We start from the raw sequence: 25,910 nt of genomic DNA on the forward strand, positions 1-25,910 counted from the left end.
AGGTTTCCCAAATGTGTGGCTCAATAACAAGGATTTTATGTTAGTGTCTTAGAGGCTAGTAGGGACCCAGGTTCAATGTGAGCTGGGCCAGAGTGTCTCTACACACATATCATCAAATCCTCTGATAGGAAGAATAACTCAAGTCTGGCATCCAGCTAGGGCCAGCCTCTACCTCCAGTTTTACTGTCTTGGCCAAAGGCTGCAACTGAGAATACAAACAGAAAGACAGAGCTGCTGAGTGAGCAGGTAAATCAATGTGTGAATGGTGCAGGGGGTGTTCCGGTCATCCTTATTCTTTCCCTGTGAGGACTGACTCTTGACATTCACAGTGCTAAGTAATGAATGGACGTGGGAGTCTGGCCATAGTACATAATCACATAGTAGGAAAGCTTACAAAGTTCTTAGTTTGCAAATCAGCACACAGATAAGTCACATAATTTGTTCAAAATCACACAAGTAATTAATTTAGAGCAGCACTTAAGCCTTGTTCTCCTGATTCATTCATTTACTCAAAAGATATTTGTGAGAACAATTAGAAGATAGTGGCATAGGTAAACACCTGTACTCGCCGCCTCCCATAACCACATCAAAATTACAACTAAAACACAGAACCACCATCATCCAGAACTGCCAGAAAGCTGGATGAATGAAAGTCCTACAACGAGAGACGTAAGGGAGGAAGCACACTGAGACTGGTAGGAGGTGCGAAGGCGCAGAACAGGCTGGTCTGGCACCCACATGTGCCATTTTTTTAATTGAGAGGGAGATTTTCCCTGCGGAGGCTGCCCGGAGGAGCAAGAGGTCCCAGTGACACCCACACCAGACCCCCATCCCAGGGTCCCAGAGCTGGGAAAAGAAGTCCCTGTCACTACAGGCTGTAAAAACCAGTGCAGATTGGAGCTCAGTGACAGAGGCCAGCTGTTCCTCTTAAAAGGCCAGCACCATGAACTGAACTTACAAGGCCCTGCTTCCTCTGAGCTCCAGCACCAGGGTGAGGCTATTTGGGACACATCTGTCTGGCATCAGGGCAGGAAATTACCCTATTTAAAATTGGGGCCCCCCCCCATATATACATACACAACATTTCCTATCTCCTTTCTTTCCTATATTTATTATATACTAGAGGCCCAGTGCATGAAATTCATGCACGGGGCAGGGGGAGTCCCTCAGCCTGGCCTGCACCCCTTCCAATCCAGGACCCCTTGGACATCCCATTCACAATCTGGGACCACTGGCTCCTAACCACTCACCTGCCTGCCTGCCTGATCGCCCCTAACCGCCCTCCCCTGCTGGCCTGACCTCCCCTAACTGCTCCCCTGCCAGCCTGATCACCCCTAACCACCTCTGCCTTGGCCTCTGCCACCATGGCTTTGTCTGGAAAGAGGACTGGACGACAGGAAGATGTCCGGTCGACCCAGTTTAATTAGCATATTACCTTTTTAATAGTATAGATTTCCTTACTTCTTAGTATGAGTTTAATTATATTACCTTTTTAATAGTATAGATTTCCTTACTTCTTAGTATGTCTCCCCACGCCATTTTTCACAAGTTTTATTCACTTCTTCCTTCTTTTTTTTCTTTCTTTCTTTTTAAATCCTCACCTGAGGATATGTTTTTATTGATTAGAGACAGAGAGGAAGGGAGAGGAGAGAGATACATCAATTGCCTGCTTCCCACATACACCCCGACAATTGATCGAACCCACAATCTGGGTGTGTGCCCCAACTGTGAATCAAACCTGAGACCCTTCAGTACACAGGACAATACTCCAAACAGTTGAGCCACACCGACAAGGACTTCATCTCTTTATTTTTAATACTTACAACAGTGCCTGGCACATTGTAGGTGTCAGTATTTATTCAATACAAGAATAATGTATAAAAATGTATCCAGTAAGTGTCTGGCAATAGTAAGCGATCAATAAATGGTAGCTATTATATCTTAGAATTTACTAGAGTGAGAGTATGAAGTTATTGATCAAGAGGGCATAACCCTCCAAGGCATACAAAATATCCTCATTAACTTCTACAGAACACTCTATCTATTGCTAAGATATGGCAAAAGTCTGCCTCTTCTATCTCTAGATCACTACTATATATTCAAAATGGGTTCAACAAATAATTCTTTTGTTAGAACAACTGAGCAAAATAAAATTCTGGTTTATTGTTGGACAACATTGTTTCACACATACATAAAATGAACCAAAAAAATAGACAAAAAAGGAAAAAAATAAACCTTTTATCTTTGGTCTTTTCAACCATCTCAGACAAACCAAGTACTTCATAGACACACAAAAATAAACCTTTTATCTTTGGTCTTTTTAACTATCTCATACAAACCAACTGCTTACAGTATAGCTAAGTACATACACAAACAGTTACTGGAATGCTCAGAATAAGATTGTTTTTGTTGTTTTTGTTGTTTTTATAAGGTTTTTGATGGAGATCCAAGTTTCTGAGTAAAACCTCCTGTGTAAAATTTGCAGCAGTTTTATAACATAATTTTTTAGCAAGGAATAGAAATTGACAACTTATTTTCACTTGTTATTTATCTCAGTACTTCAGGTTGTTATTGATTGTACACAAGAATGTGCCTCAAAACGCCTCCAACTTAGGATAAAGCACAAACATTCTTTTCCCATTTCCTTCCATTTCCTCCCTCTCCCACAGCAAAATGTATCAATGTGACTGACAACTATTTTACCAGCATCACAGGTATATTTTTCAACATTTTGCTTTTCTACTTCCTTTATCCACACAGCAAATTATTTTCTTCTTTAGCTTGACTGTAGAAGTATACGGTGTCCTTCTGTAGACATGTTATTTTAATTGACAAAATTCAGGTGTGAAAAAATGTAACTTTACTTCTACACCTCACATTTCTCTTCGGACCTCATCTTTTTCCTGATGAAAGAATAACTACTTATATTGAGTGCACTGGTGAAGGGTGCTGAATATTGAGTACAGTGTGTCAGAATTATTCTTAGGGCATTAACTCACTGATTCTCTTAATACCCTATGAGATACCCATAGTATAGATGAAGAAGTGAGGCACAGAGAGGTTAAATAGAATCATAACTGATAGTCGTGAAGCCAGATTTAAAACATAGGTGGTATGACTTCAGAGTTGATTGTCTTAACCACTCCACTATAGCTATTTCTTTTTTCCCCCTGAAAGTATTTTCCTTGATTTCAGAGAGGAAGGGAGAGAGAGAGAAACATCAAGGAGAGAACCATCAATCAGCTGCCTCCTGCACACCCCCGACTGGATATGTGTCCTGACCAGGAATTGAACCAGGACCTCCTGGTTCATAGGTTGACGCTCAACCCCTGAGCACACCAGCCTGAATTACAGGCTGATTTAATTACTTCTATTTTTGTCAGGTAATTTCCAGTTTAAATTCAATTCAAAATTATCCCCCTCAATATCACTGCCCCTAAAGATGCACACATTTTGTCAGGAGAGTAGTGGAAAGGGATCTTTTCCATTATTACCCTTTCAAATCAAGAGTGCTACTTACTGGTGTACAAATTCCCCTTAACCTTTGCCATTTACCCTTCAGAGGTGTTCCTCACTCAGAGGACACCATTCTTGTTCCCTCTGCCCTGCCACTCTGGACAGAACGTTTTGAGTTTGATGGATCTACCAGATACCCAAATAACAAAGTCAAATAGAAGCCAGTAATTGAAGCCAAGGGAGAGATCTTCCTAAAACCAGGTAAGCAATTGGAGCCATGGAAGGAGATATTGCTAAAATTCTGCATATTCCAGTATCTGGCAGGTCCATATGCAATATGTGCTCTCCAGAGAGATCCTGTTCTTCAAGTTCTCCCACAGGACTCCCGGGCAAAGGGCCCCCTGCGCTCAGCTCTGCCACTCAGGAGCCCAGGTAGGTTAGGACCATGTCCCCCAACAGCCAAAGTATTCAATATTATTATTATTGTGTTGTTGTCATCATCATTTTGTCTTATTATTGAATTTTTGTTCATCTTGATTTATAACATAGTTACATGTTACTGTTCTCTGAAAATTTTCTTCTGAAGCCAGTAATTGAAGCCAAGGGAGAGATCTTTCTAAAATCAGGTAAGCAATTGGAGCCATGGAAGGAGATATTGCCAAAATTCTGCATATTCCAGTATCTGGCAGGTCCATATGCAATATGTGCTCTCCAGAGAGATCCTGTTCTTCAAGTTCTCCCACAGGACTCCCGGGCAAAGGGCCCCCTGCGCTCAGCTCTGCCACTCAGGAGCCCAGGTAGGTTAGGACCATGTCCCCCAACAGCCAAAGTATTCAATATTATTATTATTGTGTTGTTGTCATCATCATTTTGTCTTATTATTGAATTTTTGTTCATCTTGATTTATAATGTAGTTACATGTTACTGTTCTCTGAAAATTTTCTTTCTACTTCCATGACAGACTTTTTCCTCCTGTGGGTCAGGATTCTGGGCCAGAAAAAGATTTTCCACTGTTTCCACTAGCTCTGCAAGAGCAAGCTTGCATCTCAGTCATGGCAGCACACTCAAGGCAGTCAGTTTGGGGCTCAGTGTTTATATGTTTTAAAAAAGCTAAAATAAATTTTCTTCTCCCTCTTATTCAAATTCTTAGAATGTCGTTCCATACCCTGCCTTGAGCAGCCCTCAGAGCAATATACTTTAGTAATTGCATAGATATATTTGTTGACTATATTGGCAAAGGACACTACAATTTAAAGACTGAAGACTTGTTTTCAAATATGTCTCAGTAACAAATTCCAACAGTATGTTCATAATGCTGTGCTTCCCTTTCTAACCCCTGGCAATTGTCCTGTACTAGGTGAGTCACAGGGCAAACTTGTGTGAGGCTACCACCTTGTTAAGAAACTATGGGTGTGATGGGGAGTAGGATTTCATCTTTCTTAACGATGTGAGCATTTGATAAAGGGATCCATATGTGGAGGTCAATCCACAAAGGTGCACAAGTGAATGAATAGCTTAGTGGAATGACTAGCATGGAGGTAAAATATCACCAGACTGACAGAGAACATTCCAGATTTCTACTGCCGAGTGGACAGGTCAAAGGATCTTCTCCATCATCATTACCTTGCTACCATCCTCAACATAGTCATGAAAATATCTAACACATAAAAAGCACCTGGTTTCATGGATTATTTTATTTGATCATCATGATAGCCCTATAAATTAAATACTATGATTATTATCATCAAACTATCACAGATGAAGAAATCAACACATAGAGAAATTAAGTGACCTGTCTAAGGTCAACAATAAATTAGTGGCACAGTTGAACTTTGAATTTTAACCTTTGGATTCCAAGACCCAAACCTCATAATCCTGGAAAGGACATTAATTTAACTCATTTGGAAATTCACATACCAAGAAATATATCCATGACACCACGTCAGTACATGTATTAGTTAGTAGGACTGCCATAACAAATTACCACAAAATGGCTTAAACAACAGAAATTTATCCTCTCACAATTCTGGAAGCTAGAAATCAGAAATCAAGGTCATGGTCTGCAGCTGCTAGGGGAGCATCCTTTCTTGCCTTTTTCAGCTTCTGGTAGCCTCAAGTGGTCCTTGATTTGTGGCTGCTTAACTCCAACCTCTGCCTTTAAGACCCAAACTCTTCATCAGTTCTTTCAATTAAAACCTCTCTGAGCCTCAATTTTCTCCATCAGAGATAAAAGTAAATATAACAACCCCTTTTTAGCTCCAAAATTCTATTATTCTAAATAAAACAAAGCCAAATTAACCTTTCACATGTTTAGTAATTATACATAATCATATAATCACAATTTTGCTAAGAATAACTCAGCATAGGAGGACACCCCTCACATAAATGACAGTTACTAACATTATTTTACACAACGTTTCTGGGATCTGGTTGGTGCCTTTTTAGCACTCAGAGTTGTACGACGTCACGAGTGCTTGTAGAGGAGATGCTTGTAGTATTTTAAACCAAGCTGCTACAGCAGCGGTTCTCAACCTGTGGGTCGCGACCCCTTTGGGGGTCGAATGACCCTTTCACAGGGGTCACCTAAGACCATCGGAAAACACATATATAATTACATATTGTTTTTGTGATTAATCACTATGATTTAATTATGTTCAATTTGTAACAATAAAATTGGGGTCACCACAACATGAGGAACTGTATTAAAGGGTCGCGGCATTAGGAAGGTTGAGAACCACTGTGCTATAGGATTTGGGATTAGCTGTGCTCCTGTTCCAAGCACCTACGAAGGCCAACAGCGAGGGTCTCCCAAGGTGCCTAATTGTGAATGTCCACATAGCATCCTAAATAATGAAAATAACAGCTATCATTATATATTCAAAGGCTTCTTCCTGCCCTTGGGACAATGTTCAAAATCCCAAACTTGCCTACAGAAGTGTTTCTCAAACTATCTGTGGTAACATACCCATTTTCTTATCTAGTTTCATTGAAGAGACAGGCTAATTTTTAGTCTCCAATCCTTGTAAATCAAGATTAGATATTTAAAATTTTATGTTTTTAAAGTATAACAAAATGAACTTTTAAAAAATAAATTTTAGAAGACAGAAAAATAACAGGCCTAAATTACATTTCAATAAATCTAAACAGAACAGACCTAATAGGAAACACTGAAGAAACTATATACACTATTTATTGAAAGTGTGCATTATGAGATGAAAATGGAGAATTGCTGATTATGCTCATAATTGTTGTTATTCACAATCACAAATAACAAAAAATATAAATAAAATAGAAATTTCCTGTATTAAATTGCATTATACACACTTGGAATGAACACTGTGTATATCAATAGTTGAGCTTGTTTTATGCTTGTTAACTTATCTAGGTTGGATTGATGATAATGCTACTCTCAGGGGATAGCATACATCTATATATTGTTTTATTAACATGCATAAAAGAAAAATCAGTCTCACAGGGGTATATTGACAGGAAAGAAAGAAAATGAATTACAGTAAGCTCAAGATATTTGTCTTTCATTTTTGCCTAAAGTGAAGCAAATGATGCTCTATGTTGAAAATCCATCTTTAATCCTTTATCAGTAAACAATTATAATTTATCACGTAAATTCATCGTTAAATTTATATCAACTTTCAAAAATTTAAAAGAATTCTGGATCTACTATTTTTTTATGCATGCATCTTCTTTTGATACAAAGTAAAAATCCAAATATTCAATCAACTTTGTAAGGCAGTCACAGATGTGCAATACCAGATCATCAATTATCCCACTGATACTTTTTGTTAAATCATGGAACATGTCATAACAATCTATAGAAACTGCTCTTCCGAGCTTCTCTCAATTTTTCCCTTCAGTTTTATCTGTTATTGAGACATATTTTGCATTTCTTCCTTGCATAGATGTACTTAGATCATTGAAAATATCAAACATGTCAGATACATAAACAAATCTGTACTGTCCAATTTACAGGTTTAAAATGTTGAGATAAAACAAATTTCTTATCTTGCAGACAGACTGAGTTTCTGTTGTGTTCAAACTTTCTCAACAGAACCTTTTCCTTCTATAATCATCAATCTCTACATGCAAAACAGTTGCTTATGATCGGCCTTCATATCCTTCACATCATCACATAATAAAGAGAATAATATAGAATTTAACACATTAGCATGAACATAGCTCACAATTTTTACTATGTCACTGAGCACACCATCTAGTTCAGCTGCCATTTCTCTCATCATGAGACTTTCTTGTGAAGGAAGGAGTGTGGTAAACTACAAGCTTCTTAATCTAGGTATTTATTCCAGAATGCTTTTCTGTTATCACAAGGCACCATTAGAGGAGACTCTACATAGACCTTAAGATGCAAACCACACTGACCACGTGCTCAGATATTGTGGTAATGTCAAAATGCAATGAGTTTCTAAACATTTGCTTTTTATCTCATGTGGACCATCACAAATAGTTACAGATAGTTTTAAACCAGCACTGCACTTTGAGTAACCCTGGTCTGCGAGACTCTACATAATCCATCCCTCACTCAGATCTCTAGAATATGTCATGTCACCTTCCCTCTCACTCTCTACACTCTGATAATATATGGATACCCTGTTTTTTCTCCCACTTCATCCTCTACACTTCCACATTAGGACTTGTCATCTTAAAACTATTTGTCTAATATCTGTGTTCCCTTCTAGAATGCAACCACTGCAGGCACAGAGACTATGTCCCTTTTATCACCAATTCCCAAATGCCAGGTGTTCAATAAATACTCACTGAACAGACATTTTTCTACATCAGTTTACAGAGTACAGCCACCAGAATGTCTCATATATTATTTAAAAACATTTCAGACTAATTCACTTTAATAGTACGACTGCCTCCCTCTAAGAACTATTTAGCCCCTGTGCCTTCTGGAGTCGGGGGTGGGGGAGTAAGTTAGGTAAGATGGGAGGGGAGGGAGAGCAGAAATAAATGAAGAAAGAGGCCATGTGAAAAAGCAGCTAAGTTTTCTGTATTATGCTGTTTACTTTACCTGGAAAAGCCTTCCATCTCTCACTTTGCACAACCACTCTCATCTCACTCCTGCCTTGTAAACTTCCATTCATCTTTCAAGACTCACATGACTATCACCTTCTTTACACACACACACACACACACACACACACACACACACACACACACAGCTGGAGTTGGATACTCCCATCTCTCTACCGTATTTTTCAAATCCATAGCACTCAGTATTCATCCCTGTGGTAACACATTTTTACAAAGTTGTTTACTTGTCTATCTTCCCTCTACCTAGAATTTGTCTTTCTTGAGTGCAGGAATTCCTGTTCCTCTTTGAGGTTCCAGCACCTTGTTTAGTGCCTGACTCCATGTAGTTTTCAATACGTTTGCTGATCTAAGGAATGAATAAGGTTTATGTCTATTTCCCTGGCCATAAGAAGTCCATAGGGTGGGCATTGGGGGTCAGAGGTGGCTAACAGGGGAGTAGTAGCTATACTAGTAAAATAAAAAAAGAGGATTGATTGGGTGTGATGTAAGGGATAGAAATTAGGCCAGATGGCAATAAAGGGAATTCTGAAGGGTAAAGTAAACAAAGACAGATATGTGGAAGAAAAAAAAATAGATAAGAAAAAGAGGCACAAAAGAGCATTTTTGAGTTATTATAAAAAATGTTTTAAGATTCTATGAAATTTTCTCTTTTTATTTGACTTCCTTTTTCTCTTGAGTGTCTTTTTTCCTTTGCTTATTTGTTTATTTTTTTAAGAATAATTTGAGAATCCACTTTATAGAAAGCATTGTGCTAGATTCTGGGAATATGAAGATAGAGAGCTGAGCTGGTAAACAAGTAGTTATGATACAGCATGATCAGAGGAAAAATAGAGATTTATCAAGAATAGAATAAGGGTAGGGAAGAAGGGCATCTAAACAACCAGATCCTGCATATTTACCATATGGATGTTTTTGCCCCTCAGTCAAAGAATGGGCTCAGAATGTGTCTGTCTTTTTGACAATGTTCCCAATGCTATGCCTTGAGATGAGAAAACATTCTGACTTAGAATTTCCTTTCATATTTCTCAGAGTTCATCCTTAGAATTTTGCCTGTTTGGGGGATGAGAAGAGATAAAGGAAAGAACTTATATACCTACTGGAGGCCCAGTACACAAATTCGTGCATGGGTGGGGTCAGGCCGGCCTGCCCAGATCGGGGCCAATTGGGGCCAGGCCGGCTGGGGGGAGGGGATGTGGGAGATTGGCAGGCCGACCCCATCCCCGATTGGGTTGGGGGGGCCGATAAGGGGCGGGGCCTGCCCCCTGGTCGAACTCTGGTGGAACTCCTGGTTGAAGGAAAATTTGCATATTAGCCTTTTATTATATAGGAGAATATGCATAGCCCGTGGACATGGGCAATAAGGTAGGGGCTGGGAGGAAAGGGTTTAAAAGGGGTGGGAGTGGGGGAAAATGGGAGATATCTGTAATACTATCAACAATAAAAAATAAATTTAAAAAACAAAAAAACTTCTAGTGAGAACCCAGTCTATCCCTGTGATGACAAACAAAATCCTGGTTAAACAATTGAGAAGGGAGTTGAAAGATATAATGAGCAGTAAACACATGGGTGAGAGGTATGAATCACAAGGGAGGTGGTGGGGAAAGGTGATACTTGTTCTCACATTTGATTGGTTGGAGTTGGCCAGAAGATGGAAAATAGAAAAAGTAGAAAGAAGGCCTATGGAGAGAGGAAGTCTCCTGCAGCCTCTTCCCTAGGCCCTTAGAGAACCACAGCCAACTAGGTTCTTGCTTTGGTGCTAGATGAGCAACTTATTTTCCACGGTGAGTGGGTGTTAACTCTGGTCAAAGGGTTATATGTTGAGAGTATAACAATTTAGTAAAAAGCCATTAGTTCAGCTAAAAGGAACAAAGTGGAACAGATAAAATGCAAAGAGGAAATCACAGTTTTTATCTAAGACTTTTTTATTTATCTCAGCTTTGCTTAAAAGTTGTTTTTTATTTTCTGCATCCATTTCTATGTGATTGGTATTCACATCAGTGATTAAATAAAAATGTATTTTTGCAGGTAAATCAGATAAATGCAAAATCACAATTTAATCTAAATCTCCACTTCAAACACATGGAAGAAAAGGTTGCCCCTGCGATTGTCACCATCCCATGTAGTTGAGTTAGATGCCCGAAAACCATAGTCCTCAACTCTTTTAAACTCACGTTCCCTTTATAAATGTGCGCTCCAAGGGGATTCTAGTTTGTATACGCACCACTCAATAAGGTTTTTGTTGATTCTCCTTTTCTGCAGTTTATATGATAAAATCATATATCACCCCCTACCTTTAATTTGATACCACCACCACCACCCTGGGGCACATCCTTCCACCTTGACATTCAGAGCCTCAAAGGACCAGTCAGCCTTTCTTTGGTGGCAGTGTATGGCCAACACAGATAGAGATGGAGTTACACTATCATCTAACATGTCGACACTGGTAAACACTCAATTTGACAAATAATAAAACATAATATGTACATATAAAACCAGAAAATATGTTGTCATATTTGGTTTTATGAAGTGCGATAGTCTGATTATTTTGGCCAGAGAAAATAGCACATTTAGTGTGCTATGAAGAAAGAAAAAAAGCGAGAGTCTGGGATTTCCATTAAGATCAAAGTCGTAGTTAAAACAGTAATTACTGTCCAGTAAGATAGGGCGAGGGCCTATCAGGGCAGGTCTTACTTTAGCTAAGTCAGAAAGCAAAGAGATGAAATTCTTTAAAGGCTAAAAGTTGTGCCACTTCACAAAAATCACTTAACTAAGCAATTCTTGATGGTTGCTAAATATACATGCTGGTGGAAGCCAATATAAAACACACAGCAAAGTTTTTAAAAAAGAGAAAATGTATATTTTAGTTCATGATATCCAGCTGAGGTTAGCTCAATAGGTTTCCTTAAATAAGCTGACAGGAGATTTCTAACATCTCCCATCTCTCAGTTAAGTACCCTTTGTTAATAACTGATAAAAATTAACATAATTATAAAAATTTAATCAAAATTCATTGACATTACTTAAAGTCTCTGGCTAAGGTATACACAGGAGTGCTAAAAGCTACAATGATATATTTTTAAGGGCATGTGCCCTTAGGAAGGTGTAGTCTAGTCACAAAGATATATATGTATACACATGAAAACTATTGGGCAAAGCAAAATGTAATTGGTTCTATGAGAGAGATATTATTCAAAGTACTAAAGGAACATAGAGGACAAAGGCGACAGATTAACTAAGACACTAGGGAAATTTACATGGAGGATGGAATGTCTGACCTGGACTTTAAAGTAAGTAAATTGTTTTTTGTTTGTTTGTTTTTTAATATATATTTTTTATTGATTTCAGAGAGGAATGGAGAGGGAGAGAGAGATATCAATGATGAGAGAGACTCATTGATTGGCTTCCCCCTGCACACCCCCTACTGGGGATGAGCTCCAACCTGGGCATGCACCCTTGACTAGAATCAAACCTGGGACCCATCAGTCTGCAGGCCAATGCTCTATCAACTAAGCCAGTGGTTCTCAACCTTCCTAATGCCGTGACCCTTTAATACAGTTCCTCATGTTGTGGTGACCCCCAACCATAAGATTATTTTTGTTGCTACTTCATAACTGTACTTTTGCTACTGTTATGAATCATAATGTAAATATCTGATATACAGGATGTACTTTCATTGTTCGAGACCCACAGGTTGAGAACCGCTGATACAGGTTGAAACCAGCTAGGGCAGTAAATTGGTTTTTTAAAGGGCAAAAAAGGATAAGGGATATCCTAGATGGATGATACATCAGAAACAAAATGTTTACTCCATCTCTGAAGAATGAAAATCTAGTTTAGATACATAAGGTGGACAAGTAAGAGATAAGGATGGACAGGGAGTGAAGCCCATAGCTTTGCAAACCATAATCATTCTGAACTTTATTTTGAAGACAATAGGAAACTGCTAAAAATATTTAGGCACAAGAGTGAGTCAATCAGAGAAAAACTTTAAAATGTCATTTGTTCTTTTGTGCAAGAATAGACTATTAACATGCTTTTGTAAAAAGGCCCATCTATACAGTGCTGGTGAAACCAGAATGTTAAAAAGAAGCTGTGAATCCTCTGAAATTTGAAAAGATGGCTGTGAATAATAACCATCTACTGAGTTGGCTGAGTACCTGTCAGGGCTGCCAGATCACAGAACGGAATGCAGAAACTGATCATAATAACATCCTCAGAAACAATTAGAAAACTAACGTAGGTTCACACTTACAAAATGAGACGTGGAAAAGAGGAGTGTTTTTTAATGTTAAAACAGCATCTTCAAAATCTAGGCAAATGAATATGTACAGTCAGGAGCACTCAAAACAAATGTATCAATTGCCTAGGACTCTCTTGAATTATTAGTTTATAGACATAGAAAATTAAATGACTAAATGTCATTTTAGAAAAACTCTTTTATTTCATTGCTTTAAACATCTCACATATGGGGGGAAAGCTAGAGCAGGCACTGTGATAAAACAATGCTATATATTCAGCAAACTCTTTTTTATTTTATTCTAAAGACACAAGAATACCTTTCCCAAGCCCCCTGTTTAGGAAGAGCCCTGGAGTGAGTTGTAGCCAGTAGAATATGGTTAGCAGTGATACTCAGCAGTCCTAGATCCTCAAACCTCCATGCTCCCTCTTTCTTTGCATGACCAGATGCAAAAGTACCTGGTGGAATGCTTTGAGGCTTTTGAGGATGAAAAACAAAACAGCAAAGCCACATGATGGAAGGAGATAGATCTCTGAATGACTGTGGAGGAGGGACCCTCCTCCGACTTCCCAAAGACCCTCATTGGATTATGGCATGAGCTAGAAAAAAATGCTGCTGGGATTTGGGATTGTTTGTTATAGTAGTTAGCACATCTTGACTAATATAGATTCCCAAAACTTTATTCATATTTAAAAGTCAGAAGTTATACACATTCTAATCCTCCTCAAAGCATTTCAAATTGTTTTCAAAGCTATAAATACACCAAAACATTATGCTATAAATATAGTCAAATTCCAGGATACTATAAAGTTGAAGATAAATGTTTTAGGAGAAAGGGATAGAATCATTCATCGTTACTTTTTGAAACAAGGTGGCTTGATAGTTCATTGGGGATTTGGTTATTCCATGGTGATTCTCCAGTGGACATTGTCCGATAAGAGTCAGACAGTTTGGGGAAGAGACCAAAGGAATATAAACAGTAAATGACCGAACCAAATTTTCTCCAACTTTATGAGTTTAAAAAAAAAAAACTTATTTGTAAGAGTTCTGCTGAAAACTCTCAGTGGTTTCTCATCTTGTTTGAAGTAAAAGCTAAAATCCTTGCCAAGCCTTACATCATCTGGTCCTTGTGCCCCCTCTGATCTTACTCTTCATCCCCTGCTCACTCCAGTCTCCCTGGCCTCCTTATTGTTTCTAGAAGCCAGTCAGGCCTTTGCACATGCTGTTCTTTCTGCCTGGAAAGCTCTCCTGACCGATGTCCACATGGCTCACTCCTTCGCCTCCGCTCCTTCAGTACTTGGCTCAAATGTCACCTTTACCAAGAAGATCTTCCCTGACCACTTCTTTTAAAATAAAAAACCATCCCACACATATTACCTATTGTCCCTCCCATAATTTTCTCTACATAGCACTTAATACCATTTAACACCCCATATCTTGTCCTTACTTATTTCATTGTGTCTCCTCAATAGAATGAAAGCTTCATGAGGATAGGACTTCTCTGTTTTGGTTCCCTGATCTATTCCCAGAGGCCAGATCAGTGCTTAGCACACAGTAGCTGCTCAAGAAATATTTGGTGGCTATTAAATGATAGTGGGGGTGTTGGGTAGGCTACTGAGTACACATTTCTGGAATTTGGAGAGAAGCGTTTGCTGGAGATACAATTTTAGGAGCCATCAGTGAGGATGGCATTAAAAATAAAGAGACCGCATAGATTTAGTAAAAGGAAACGCAAGAGAACGCATCTTTATGATATTTATAGAAAAAGCATGACAAAAATAACACACCTTTTACAAATTTTAAATTAGAAAAATGTATAATACTGAAGGTGTTTAAAAAGGCAAAATATCTGTAACCATTTGCAGGGCTCAGAATCAATCCTTTTAATTGCCTTTTAATTGCATTTTGCTTTATTTCATAATCAAAGTTATCTTATCTTCTCAGCAAATGAAGGAAATGGATGCCTTCCCATTCTTCTGTTTACCATCTGATCTCAAACAACCACCACAGAACACTAATAAAGAAATGAAACACATGTAATGTGTTTCTAAAGAATTCCCCATTCTACTCTTCATCATCTGTGACCATTTAATTGTAGTGGTGACTGGCAGAACTGACAGGACATGTGGGAATAGAAAGTAATACACTTGAAGTAAATGGAGATTACAATTCTCTTTCCAATAATTTGAAACTTATTCTGAAGCTTCTTCAAAATATAAATGCAGAGCCCAAGGTCAGACAGACAGCAGTTTATTGAGAATCAGAGATTAGAATGCAGAATGGTCGCCTCAAAGACTCCGCTGTCTGCATTTTGTAGAAACAGATGCAAAAAGTGGGGGAAATGTTATAAAACAACCACCATCACTGCTTGGTAATTTGTGCTAATTATATGTATGAAGTTGTGGGCCCATTGTACTCCTTAAATGACATCACTCATGAAGCCTTGCGATTCGTTTTCACATGCTACAAATACAGCTGTAGCATATATATTCGACGAATTCTGGAGGATGCCTTGCCGCAGGGTAATTTGAAAGCTTTTCCAAACACCTTTAATTCATATTCACACTCACCACTTTCCAAAATGTAATACTTCATCACCCACTATATTTAAATTTCTAAAATCTGCATTGTATCTCTCAAGTATGCTTAAATCGAAGTTAAAGTATTGGAAAAGCCTACCTAATTTAACAAGTAACACTTATAGTAATAGCAAGTACTGACTCAGCAGAAGATAGACAATCAACAGACCAACCTAACTATTAAAACTGCAAATAACTGCAGTTTTCAAGTTATGAAGATGAAGAAGTTGAAAAAGAAATTAAAATTTTAGCCCAGGCTGGTGTGGCTCAGTTGCAGCATCGTCTCATACACCAAAAGGTGGCAGGTTCAATTCCCAGTCAGGACACATACCCAGGTTGTAGGTTTGATTCCTAGTTGGGACTTATTCTGAATCTTCAGAAGGCAATCAATCAATGTTTCTTTCTTTTTCTCTCTCTCTCTCTACCCCCTCCCCCTCTCTAAAATCAATTTTTAAAAATTATAAAGGAAATAGACAAGGGAAATCAAATGAGAAAAAGAAAAAGTATAAAGGACAGTTGAAAATATAAAACAACCTGAATAATAAGTGAAATAGAAAATCAAGTATATGACATGATTTGGGATCCAACTAAGCTAAAAAGAAATTGTTACTAATCAAACATCATACTAGAGTCACATTTTTAAAAGTGGAAATTGTTATATCAAAGATGGGTTTAAATGAAGCACAAGAACCCTGGAATGCTATGGAAACTAATATTAAATAGATTACCATTGTGAATTTTCCTTAGTCTTTTTTCCAATAAAATCTCTAGAGCCTTTTCTTCTCCAGCACATCTAAGCACTCTTATTGCATCCAGCATTATAACCAACCACCGGTCTACCTTCCTTACTACACCAGGCAGATTGTCATGGATTTGTATGGAGTACAGAAATCAAGAAAATGATGAAAGTTGAGACCCTTCAGGTTGACCCATTATAAATCATATTTAACACTTATTGAACACCAGCATCACAGACTCATAAACTCTCCAGATCAGAAGAAATGTTAAAGGTCTTCCAGTCCAACCAAGCATTCATTCTCAATTCCTTCTGCACCTTCCTGCCAAACAGCTGGATTATTTTTACTGGGACATGTTGATTGACAGAGAATCCACCATTTTCCAAAAAGGCCCATTTCACCTTCAAACATCACTTCAGCCTGTTATTTATTCCATTATGATGTCCCTCAAATCAAACTTTTTACATGGGACATTTATTGATAAGAAAACATAGAAACACCAAAAGACTAGGGCCTATCTCACAGAGACTCTCATTTTGTTGATATAATTGAGGAATCCCCGAGAATCAGCATACTTTCAAAGCTCCCCTAGTGATTCTAACATGCAGCCAGGATTATAAACATTGCACTAAACTAAGTTCACACCATGATCAAGTTACTATTAGAAAATGTCAAATGATCCATCTCCTTAAAGCTTCTACCCATTAGTCTCAGTTTGATTCCTTGATGATTCTACAGTAGAATAAGGTAACGTTATAACATGGAGAGAGTACAAGATTTGAATTCAGATAGACGGGCTCTGAGTGTGTGACCTTCATGAGTGACCTCAACCAAACTGTCTGTCCTGAGTCTCATTTTCCACATCTGTAAAAAGAGATTATGATAAAGAATTGGGAATTGAAGGACATAATATATTCCACATGGCCATAACGTTGCTCTCCTGTCCACCTGAGCCTTCTCCAGGTGAATGTGGCAGATGGGTCTCTAGGGCAGCCCCATGATTCCCATTCCTTGATGTTCACATCCTTGAGTGTATGTGGGATCTGTGACTTGCTTCTAACCAATACAATATAGCAAAGACAAAGGGAATTTGGCAGATATCATTAAGATCCCAAATGTGTTGATTTTGAGTTCATCAAAGGGAATATTATCCTGGGTGGGCCTTACTTAATCAGGAACATGTGAAAACCCTTAAGAGAGTGACTGGATCCTCCCTGAAGTCAGAGATTCCAAGTGGGAGAGACTCTCCCGTGGGCTTGATGAAGAAAGGGTCATGTTATAGAAGCTCACATGGCAAGGAACTGTGGATGGCCTCTAGGAACTACAGGTGGCCTCTAGGGCCTCCAGGCAACAGGCAGTGAAAAATCAGAGTCCACAGCCATAAACTCTCAAGGAAATGAATTCTGTCAACAACTTGAGTGAATTCAGAAGCAGATCTGGGTGAAAATGCAGCTTGTAAGATCCTGAGCAGAGAGGACCTAGTTAAACTATGCCCAAACTCCTGAGCCAGGGCAACTTTGAGGTAATTAAGAGTGTGTGGTTTGAGCCAGTAAGTTTGTGGTAATTTGATTTACAGAAGTAGAAAACTAATAACATTTTTGTTCAGGGTTTCAAGTTGTTTCATGGTCCTGGTCACTCTACTCAAAACACCTGTACTTTAGATAAATTTCCTTTAAAGCATGGCTTGCAAAAGTAGATGGAACCATCCGAGCAAAACTTTGTTCAGACAGATAGCATCAATGGGGTGTTGGTAGCAGTAGAAAGTTAACAAGAAACATGACATTTACAATTAAATTAGATGATGCCATTTTTTATCCTAAGGTGCACATCCTCTCTGTTGCATTAGTCTCACATTTAGAGTAAAGAAAAAAAAGGATGTTCGTGTTATTAAATTGTTTTACTAATAAGCCTCTCTTTTTCCATTTAGAAAGTAACCCCTTAAATCCTAAGCTTGTATCAACTCCAAAGTTTGCAAAATGCTTCAGGGTGTTTCATAAAGTCATAAACATTTCTATTGTACTTTATATTAATCTAGTATGGTTTGTATTAATCACTTGAGCTGCTCATATTAATTTTACATACATACATGTACATGTACATGCATATGCATAATTTGTTTGTGTAAGTTTATTTTTCTGCCAATCGGAAAAACCTCAGATTCCTAGTTTTTTTCTTTTCATATTTGCACAGGCAAAGAACATTTAAAAGTACCTCTAACCAATTCATATCCAAACACATTATGAGGTCTCATTCCTCCATCCTTGCTCACTAATGATTTTATGTCAGACTATATGAATTATCTGTCTTTAACTTCCAAAAGCAGCCTTTCTAATAATAGCCTTTGTAAAGTGGCATGCAGAGTAGATTAACAGCACCCCTCCTATAACAGACTGTACGGAACAGTCTTTCACGTTCCCCTTCCCCCTCTGCAGGCAGTCCCTAATTCCCAGTGTAGAAGCTGTTAAGACCATATTTGTAGTTTCCACCTTCCTTATTGAGGGCATGAGCATATGACGCTAAAGGAACCCGACAAAGACAGTCAACATGCTGAGAATGATAGAGTGAAAAGACAGAAAGAGCTTGAGTTCTTGATGACACCACTCAACCAATTAATTACCCAGATCTTCAACCACCCTCCTGCCAGATCTCTTCCAACACGAGAAAAGAAATGCTCTGTGTAAGCCACGTTTGGGGTATTCAGTTACTTTTAGCCACGAACATCCTAAATGATACACTGACCTATCTCTAACCATTTTTAACCTTCCTAAGCCTGTTTTCTCAGCAATAGAAAAAGAAAATACGGTCTTTTCAGATGATCAAGTTAAGATAATAGGTAAATAGGACTCTGGTACCAATTCCAGTGTGTGTGTGTGTGTTTTGGGGAAGAGGGAGAGGCACACCAACAAGCAATTCTCAGAACACCAGCTAGGTGTCCTACCATTCAACTTAATTCTGACACTATCTACCCAGAGGCAGCATCAGATCCCACAAGGTAAGGGTTCAGTCCTTCAAGACTGCCCCCCTATCAACCCACTTGAGATGCCAGTCACAAGTCCATGCTGTTACTTTGTGTTTTTGACCAACTGGCTATAAATCAGACATTCCCAAAACCCACTCCTCTTGTTCAATTAATTTGCTAGAGTGACTCACACAACTCAGAAAAACAGCTTACTTACTAGATTGCCTGTTTATTGTGAAAGGATAGAACGCCAGGAACAGCCAGAAGGAAGAGATGCCTCGGGCAAGGCATGAGGAAAGGAAATTCCATCCTCTCCCAGGGATGCCACTCTCCCAGCACCTCCATGTGTTCATCAACCCAGAAACTCTGCAAACCTGTGACTTTGGTGGTTTCTATAGTCTCATTACATAGGCATTGGTTAACCCACTGGCCATTAGTGATTGAGTCAACCTCAAGCCCCAGAGCTTGGGGAATGGGACTGTAATCAGATGGTTGGCTCCACCCCCATCCTTAGGTGCTTTCAATGTCATCTCATTAACCTAACAAAAGCCCTTCCTCAGTCTCAACACTCACCTTAGAAAATTCCAATGGTTTTAGGAGCCCATGCCAGCAAGGAAGACCAAAACCAAATGTATAGTTCTTACTGTAAATCACAACACCACAGGGGGTAATTAGAGTGGGCTTTAATCCAATATGACTATATCCTTATAAAAAGGGAGAATTTGGACCCGGAGACACACACACAGGAAAAAACACCAGGTGAACTTAAAGGTAGAGACCAGGGTGATGCTTCTACAAGCCAAGGAACACCAAAGAATGGCCAGCAAACGAACAAAAGCTAGGAGAGAGCACCCTAGAAAACAGGCCTCAGAAGAAACCTCTGCCAATACCTTGATTTTGGACTCCAAACATCAAGAACTGAGACCATAAATTTCTGCTGTTTGACATCCAGTTTGTGGTCCTTTGCTATAGCAACCTTAGCAAACTAATACACAGTTCAAGGTTAAAAATAACCCCAAATTCCAAAGGAAATGAACCAAGCAAACAAAAAACAGACAATACCAGTAAATTACACTTTTTTCATAGTCATACATTCACAAGCTGATGCTTATTTTAATGGATGATTGCAGTACAAAAAAACGATTTGCAAAATAGTCTTTACACAAGAAGACCTGAGGTCAGAAACTGAAGAACTTTTTAAAAGAAAGAGTAATATTCTACAGAGAAATGAAAAAGAATAATTTGGAGGGTATGGTTTTAATATAATTTAAGGGAGAATTTTCAAATATACAAATGGAACAGAACAATAAAGAGGGTTAAGAGACAAGTGTGACTTCTAAATAAAATGATGAACTCACAAATGCTAAAATAAATTAAGAAGATAATAATGAGATGTGAGAAAAAATTCATTTGGACATATCTTTTAAATTTTAATTCTTTACAAAGAACTATAAATGGTTATATTTGCATATTTAATCAGTACTTTTTAAGTCTTTCAGTTCCTTGAAATTTCTCACTAAAGAATTGTCAGTAAAAAGATGTAGAACAAGATGTTTTGTATTGAATTTGAATATATTATTCACTTAATTACAACCTTCATGTAACAAAGGTTTCCTAATGTAGTCTCATCTAAAATTAATAGATATATACTCAGTGAATCCAAATGTTTAATGAGCTACCAGGTTTATTAACATTCCCATTTTTATTTATTTTTAGCTTACTAAAGCTCATCTATTGCCCACAGGCTTGTGATGCACATATCACATAATAAAGAGGCAAAATTAAATTTAAATTTTTATGTAGAAGAATTTCCTACAAGCAAGTGAATACCAATATGGCTACATTATTTCAGTACTTCCAGATTTAAAATTGAAGATCAGAGTTTTTAATTGCTTTTAATTAATCTTGTATTTATACATAGAGAGAGTGCAAATAAGTGCAAAAGTTACCAACAGATCTCTAAAATAATATTTTACATAAAAATTAGTATAATTTCTACAGCCTAGAGGTAGCTTTACTCCTCAAATACCTCCCTCATCTATTGACTGATGGCAGCAATTATTACAGTGATTAATTCCTGTAAAAACATGAATATTCTTAAAGGGGGTAACACAAGCTATTCTCAGTGAAAACATTTGAGGTCCCAACCTTAGTGCAAATTCTCATAGCTAGCAGGTGTGGACTTGGGAAGGGAGTAAAGGATGGGAGCAGCACTACGACTGAGTCTGGGAGCCCCAAAACCACCATTTGTCAGTTTCCTTATTTATCTCTATATATATTCAGGATGTTATTTTTCTATAATCATCTTCACATGTAAAACTTGATATGGAAGTCAAGGACCCAGACACTGGATAAAGTATATATTATGCACAAGATACTGAGCTAGATTTTATGAAAGATACAACTAAAAGAAAAACATCATGTCCAGGTTCTCAGAAGCTTACAATCTGGCAGGGGATCAAATAAGTTTAAAATTCAGTAACTATACAGGCAGTGTGTCATGATGGGTAAGAATAGACCCAAGAGTTAGACTGGTTTGAATATAGATCCAACTTCCAAGACATGTAACCTCTGTGTGCTTCAGTTCCTCAACTGTGCAATGGAGATGAGTTGATATATGTAAAACACTTAGAACAGTGTGCGCAGTAAGTATGAGGGAAGGGTCATTTGAGGAAACTGAAAACAAAGTGTTAATGGCATTCAAGGGAGGGCAAGATGGCACTTGATGGAAAAATCAGGAGTGACTTTTTTTCTGAGATAAATAGCATAAAGCAGACAATATTAGTTACCCTCCTCTCCCCTCCCCCCCCCCCCCCCCCCCCATCAAACTCAAAAGAACATCTGTACCTGTTCAGAAAGCACTTCTGCCATTCTGTTGCCTGACAGGTTCACTTCGTGTGTGGGTAGTCCCATAACTTACTCTTTTCCTTTTGTTTGCTCTATCTCCTTGGTCACAATGAGAACCTGCACTAAAACTGTCATTTTATACCAAAAATATGTCAACATTCCACACACAGTCTTTGCAGAAATGTCAGGATGAATTTTTATGATGTGAGTGTTATGAATACCTTTCCACATTCATTTATTTTTAATATATGAAGAAGTAAGCTCTTGTCTGCTAAGGGAATAGAGAGCATGAGATGAATTTGGTTCATCTCATGGTATTGATTTTTTAAGATGGCATGAAAATTGGTGTGGTTAGGACTCAACTAAATAGTCTAGAACAAATCAAAATAAATTTATCATGCTTACACAAAGTAAAATAGTAATAACCTTTTCAAATATTTGTACATAACATACAACTTACTTAAAATAAGTCAAACACTACACTATATAAACTTTTAAATATTAAGTCTTTCAATTTTCCTTTAACTTAGAGAAGTAGGTATTGTGGATTGAATTGCGTTCCCCAAGAAGATAGATTGTAACTTAACCCTATCCCCGTATTGTACATGTTACCTTATTTGGCAATAGGGTCTTCACAGATGTAATCAGTTATGATGTCATACTGGATTAGGATGGGCTCTAGTCAAGTGACTGGTATCCTTATAACAAGAGGGAAATATTGAGACAGTCAGACCAGACACACAGAGAAGAAGGTCATGTAATGACAGAGGCAAAGATGAGAGTGATTAATGCAGCTGCAAGCCAAGGAACACCAAGGATTGCTGGCAAACACCAGAAGCTAGGAGGAGGCAAGGAAGGATTCTTCTCTAAAGGCTTCCAAGGTAGGATGGCCCTTCTGACATCTTGATTTCAGACTTCTAGCCTCCAAAACTGGGGTAGAAAAAAATTTCTGTTGTTTTAAGCCCCCCACCCCCCTTCTCAGTACTTTGTTATGAGATCCCTTTGAAATTAATACAAGAGGTGATTCAATCCGTGAACAATACTTACTGAGCCTGCCATGTGCTGGGTACTGTACTGAGCGCCGGGGATACTGTGTGAGCAAGTGCAGCAAAGTCCAAGTTCTTGGGAGCTTGTGTTCTTGCAGAAAAGACAAACATTAACCAAGAAAATATACTATTGCTCATTAACTTCAATTGCAAATATCCTACCAAAGTACCTCTCTCAAGTCATTCTTTAACATAATAGTTTCATTTTCTTTCTAATCTCCATCATCATATGAAATTATCTCATTTGTTTTGTCCTACAATAGTTGTCGATCTCCTGTCATTCCATCCCCAGCTTTTAGAAGAGTACAGGACACTGTAGACACCAAATAATTGTTGAATAAAAAAAGCTACAGCATAAAAGAGTGCTTATTAAGGAGATGTGACCTTTTTAAAATGCTCAAAACAAGCTTCCCTGTGGAAATTATATCTGGGCAGAGTAATAAATAGGAATGAACTGTTTCTTGGGGACAAGTGAAAGCTAATTTGAAGAATAGACAGGAAAGAGTATTTTATGCAAAGAAAATGACACTTATGAAGGCCCTGAGGCAGGAAAGAATATTTTAGGAAGTCATAGGTCAAGGTGACTAGGGCCCAAAGAGTGAAGGGGAGGCTACATCAAGGTGATTCTGGTGAAGCAGGCAGTGGCCAGGTCATGGAGGTCACTGAGGCCAGGTTAAGCATGTTGACCTTTTCATAGTAGAGGATGAGAAACCTTTACAGGGTTTTCAGAAGGAGAACAAATGATCTTATTTGCCTTTTAAAATGTTCTCTCTGGATTCTACATATTGTAAGCAGACAAGAGTGGACAGGAGGGATGAGTTAGAGACTATCACAGCAGTCCAGATAAGAGAGAAGGGTAACTCAGAGCAGGAAGCTACCTATGAAGAAATAGATTCAAAAGTTGCATAAGTGGTTCAAAACATCAGAATATTGTGAGGGAGTAGATAGAGAATGAGGTCAAGGTTTCTAGCTCATGCTGTTGGATAACTGGGTATCATATTTTTCTGATGAGGAATTGAGAAATAATGGGCAGTAAAGGATGGGTAGAAGGGTTCAGTTTCTATCGTGTTGAGTTGAGGTTCCAATGACACATCCACATGCAGATGCTGAACAGGCAGAGTCACAGATGAGTCTGGATCTTGGCAGAGAGGCCTGGGCCAGAGACACCAATGTTAGGAATCATATACCTAGAGATAGTACTTGGTGAAAGCATTTAGAGAGAAGAAAAAAAGGTCTTGGATTATGTCTTGAGAAACTAAAGCACTTGGATATATCCCTAATTTCTTTGTACTCTAGGGAGTTTTCATTTTCCTGAACATAAGCTCTCCATTGCCTAATTTTTTCCAAAAGAAAAATTAAACTATACTGAAAAACATCAAATCTTCTGAATTTTATTCTTAACATTGAGATCCTAAATGTCACTTAATGAGGATTATAAAATTTAATATGCTTCAGATGTCTACCAATGATAATTGTGTAGCAATTAAAACATTTTGCACTTATTCTGAATATTTGTTAATTCCAAGTAATTTTTGGATAAATATTCCTCATATAAGAAATCAACTTGCCTATCAATATTCATATTTCCTGTATAAATATATCTACATACAAACACCAACACAAGAAAAGTTATTATCACCAGACTGAATTATCATTTCCTTCTCAACTTTGAACTTTCTTTCATTTTCTGATGTGCCTTTGGATTATTGAGAACTTTATGATTAGAAGAGAGGCAACAAATAATAGCAATGACTTAAAGCCATGACTAATTCACAAAACCAACTTAAGGTCATAAGAGTGTGAACACATATGCAGGAGGCAATAACACATAGATTTTTCTTTCTAGTAACTGCTTTTGAAATGGGAAATATTAGGAATGTTTATTAAATTCAATTTCCACTTAATCTTGAGTAAAAAATTACAAATTTTAAGGTGCTTTCTTTTTATTTATAAAACAAAAGTTATTTCTAACCAACCCATCTTTGAAGAGTCTTACATCTTAAAATGTATTTATTCTGTTCCCTCCCACCATTCTTGACTCAAAAATTGATCATGAAGTTATAACAAACACTCTACCCTCTAATCTCCTTACTATATTACATATTTGTCAGTGTTAATCAAATGGAATCAAATAAAACTATAAGCCTCCTTCGAAATAATTTGGTTCAATTTTATTTTCATAGGCAAAGAAATAGAAGCTCAAAGACATTGACTTCCCCCAAAACATACACTAATATGACAAAACATATAATTTAGCTTTACTTTTCTTTGGTTCAAACCAGTACATTACCATTTTTATGTAATAATTCATCTTCTCATATTTTGGAGGGAAATATTGTGCCAAGCTAGACACTATTGTCATACACTGTGGACACTATATATAAGCTTCAATTGAATAGTAAAAATAAATCAACTTCCTAATTATCTTCTAAAGGTCACTAACATTCCATATTATATAGTAAAACTCTCCTGACAGAATATCAGTGCACTTCAGTTTGAACATTCCTTCTCTCTGTTGCATTATGAGGTCATATTTAGAAAGTTCCTTTACCCCAGTACCGTAGTCCCCCGTTATCTGTAGGGGAATCCATTCCAAGAATCCCAGTGGATGCCTGAAACCAGAGATGGTACTAAACCCTATATATACTATGTTTTCCTATGTATACGTACCTATGATAAAGTTTAATTTATACATTAGGCACAGTAAGAGATTAACAACACCTAATGATAAAATAGAACAATATGCTGTAATAGTTATGTGAATGTGGTCTATTTCAAAATATCTCATTGTACTGTACTTACCTTTTCACTTAAAGGAAGCACTTTACGGCTTCCTTTGGCATATCCAAATTGTCACCATCACTACTCTTGTGCTTTTGGGCCATTATTAAGTAAAATAAGAGTTACTTAAACACAAGCATCACAATACCGCAACAGTGGAACTGATTAACCAAGATGGCTACTAAGTGATTGACA

The 25,910-nt window shown here is 37.8% G+C and overlaps 1 protein-coding gene across 1 annotated transcript in view; it reads right to left on the reverse strand.

The window, feature by feature from the left end:
- NELL2 (neural EGFL like 2) overlaps positions 1 to 22,988 on the reverse strand; it is a 369,972-nt gene extending 346,984 nt beyond the window's left edge. Inside the window, exon 1 of the mRNA XM_005881704.2 lies at positions 22,936 to 22,988. The gene's annotated coding sequence lies outside the window, so the exon portion shown is untranslated. The remainder of the gene's footprint in view (positions 1 to 22,935) is intronic.
- Between the last annotated feature and the right edge of the window lie 2,922 nt (positions 22,989 to 25,910).

The sequence above is a fragment of the Myotis brandtii genome, unplaced genomic scaffold (genome assembly GCF_000412655.1).
Source record: "Myotis brandtii unplaced genomic scaffold, ASM41265v1 scaffold686, whole genome shotgun sequence".
Taxonomy (NCBI): Eukaryota; Metazoa; Chordata; class Mammalia; order Chiroptera; family Vespertilionidae; genus Myotis; species Myotis brandtii.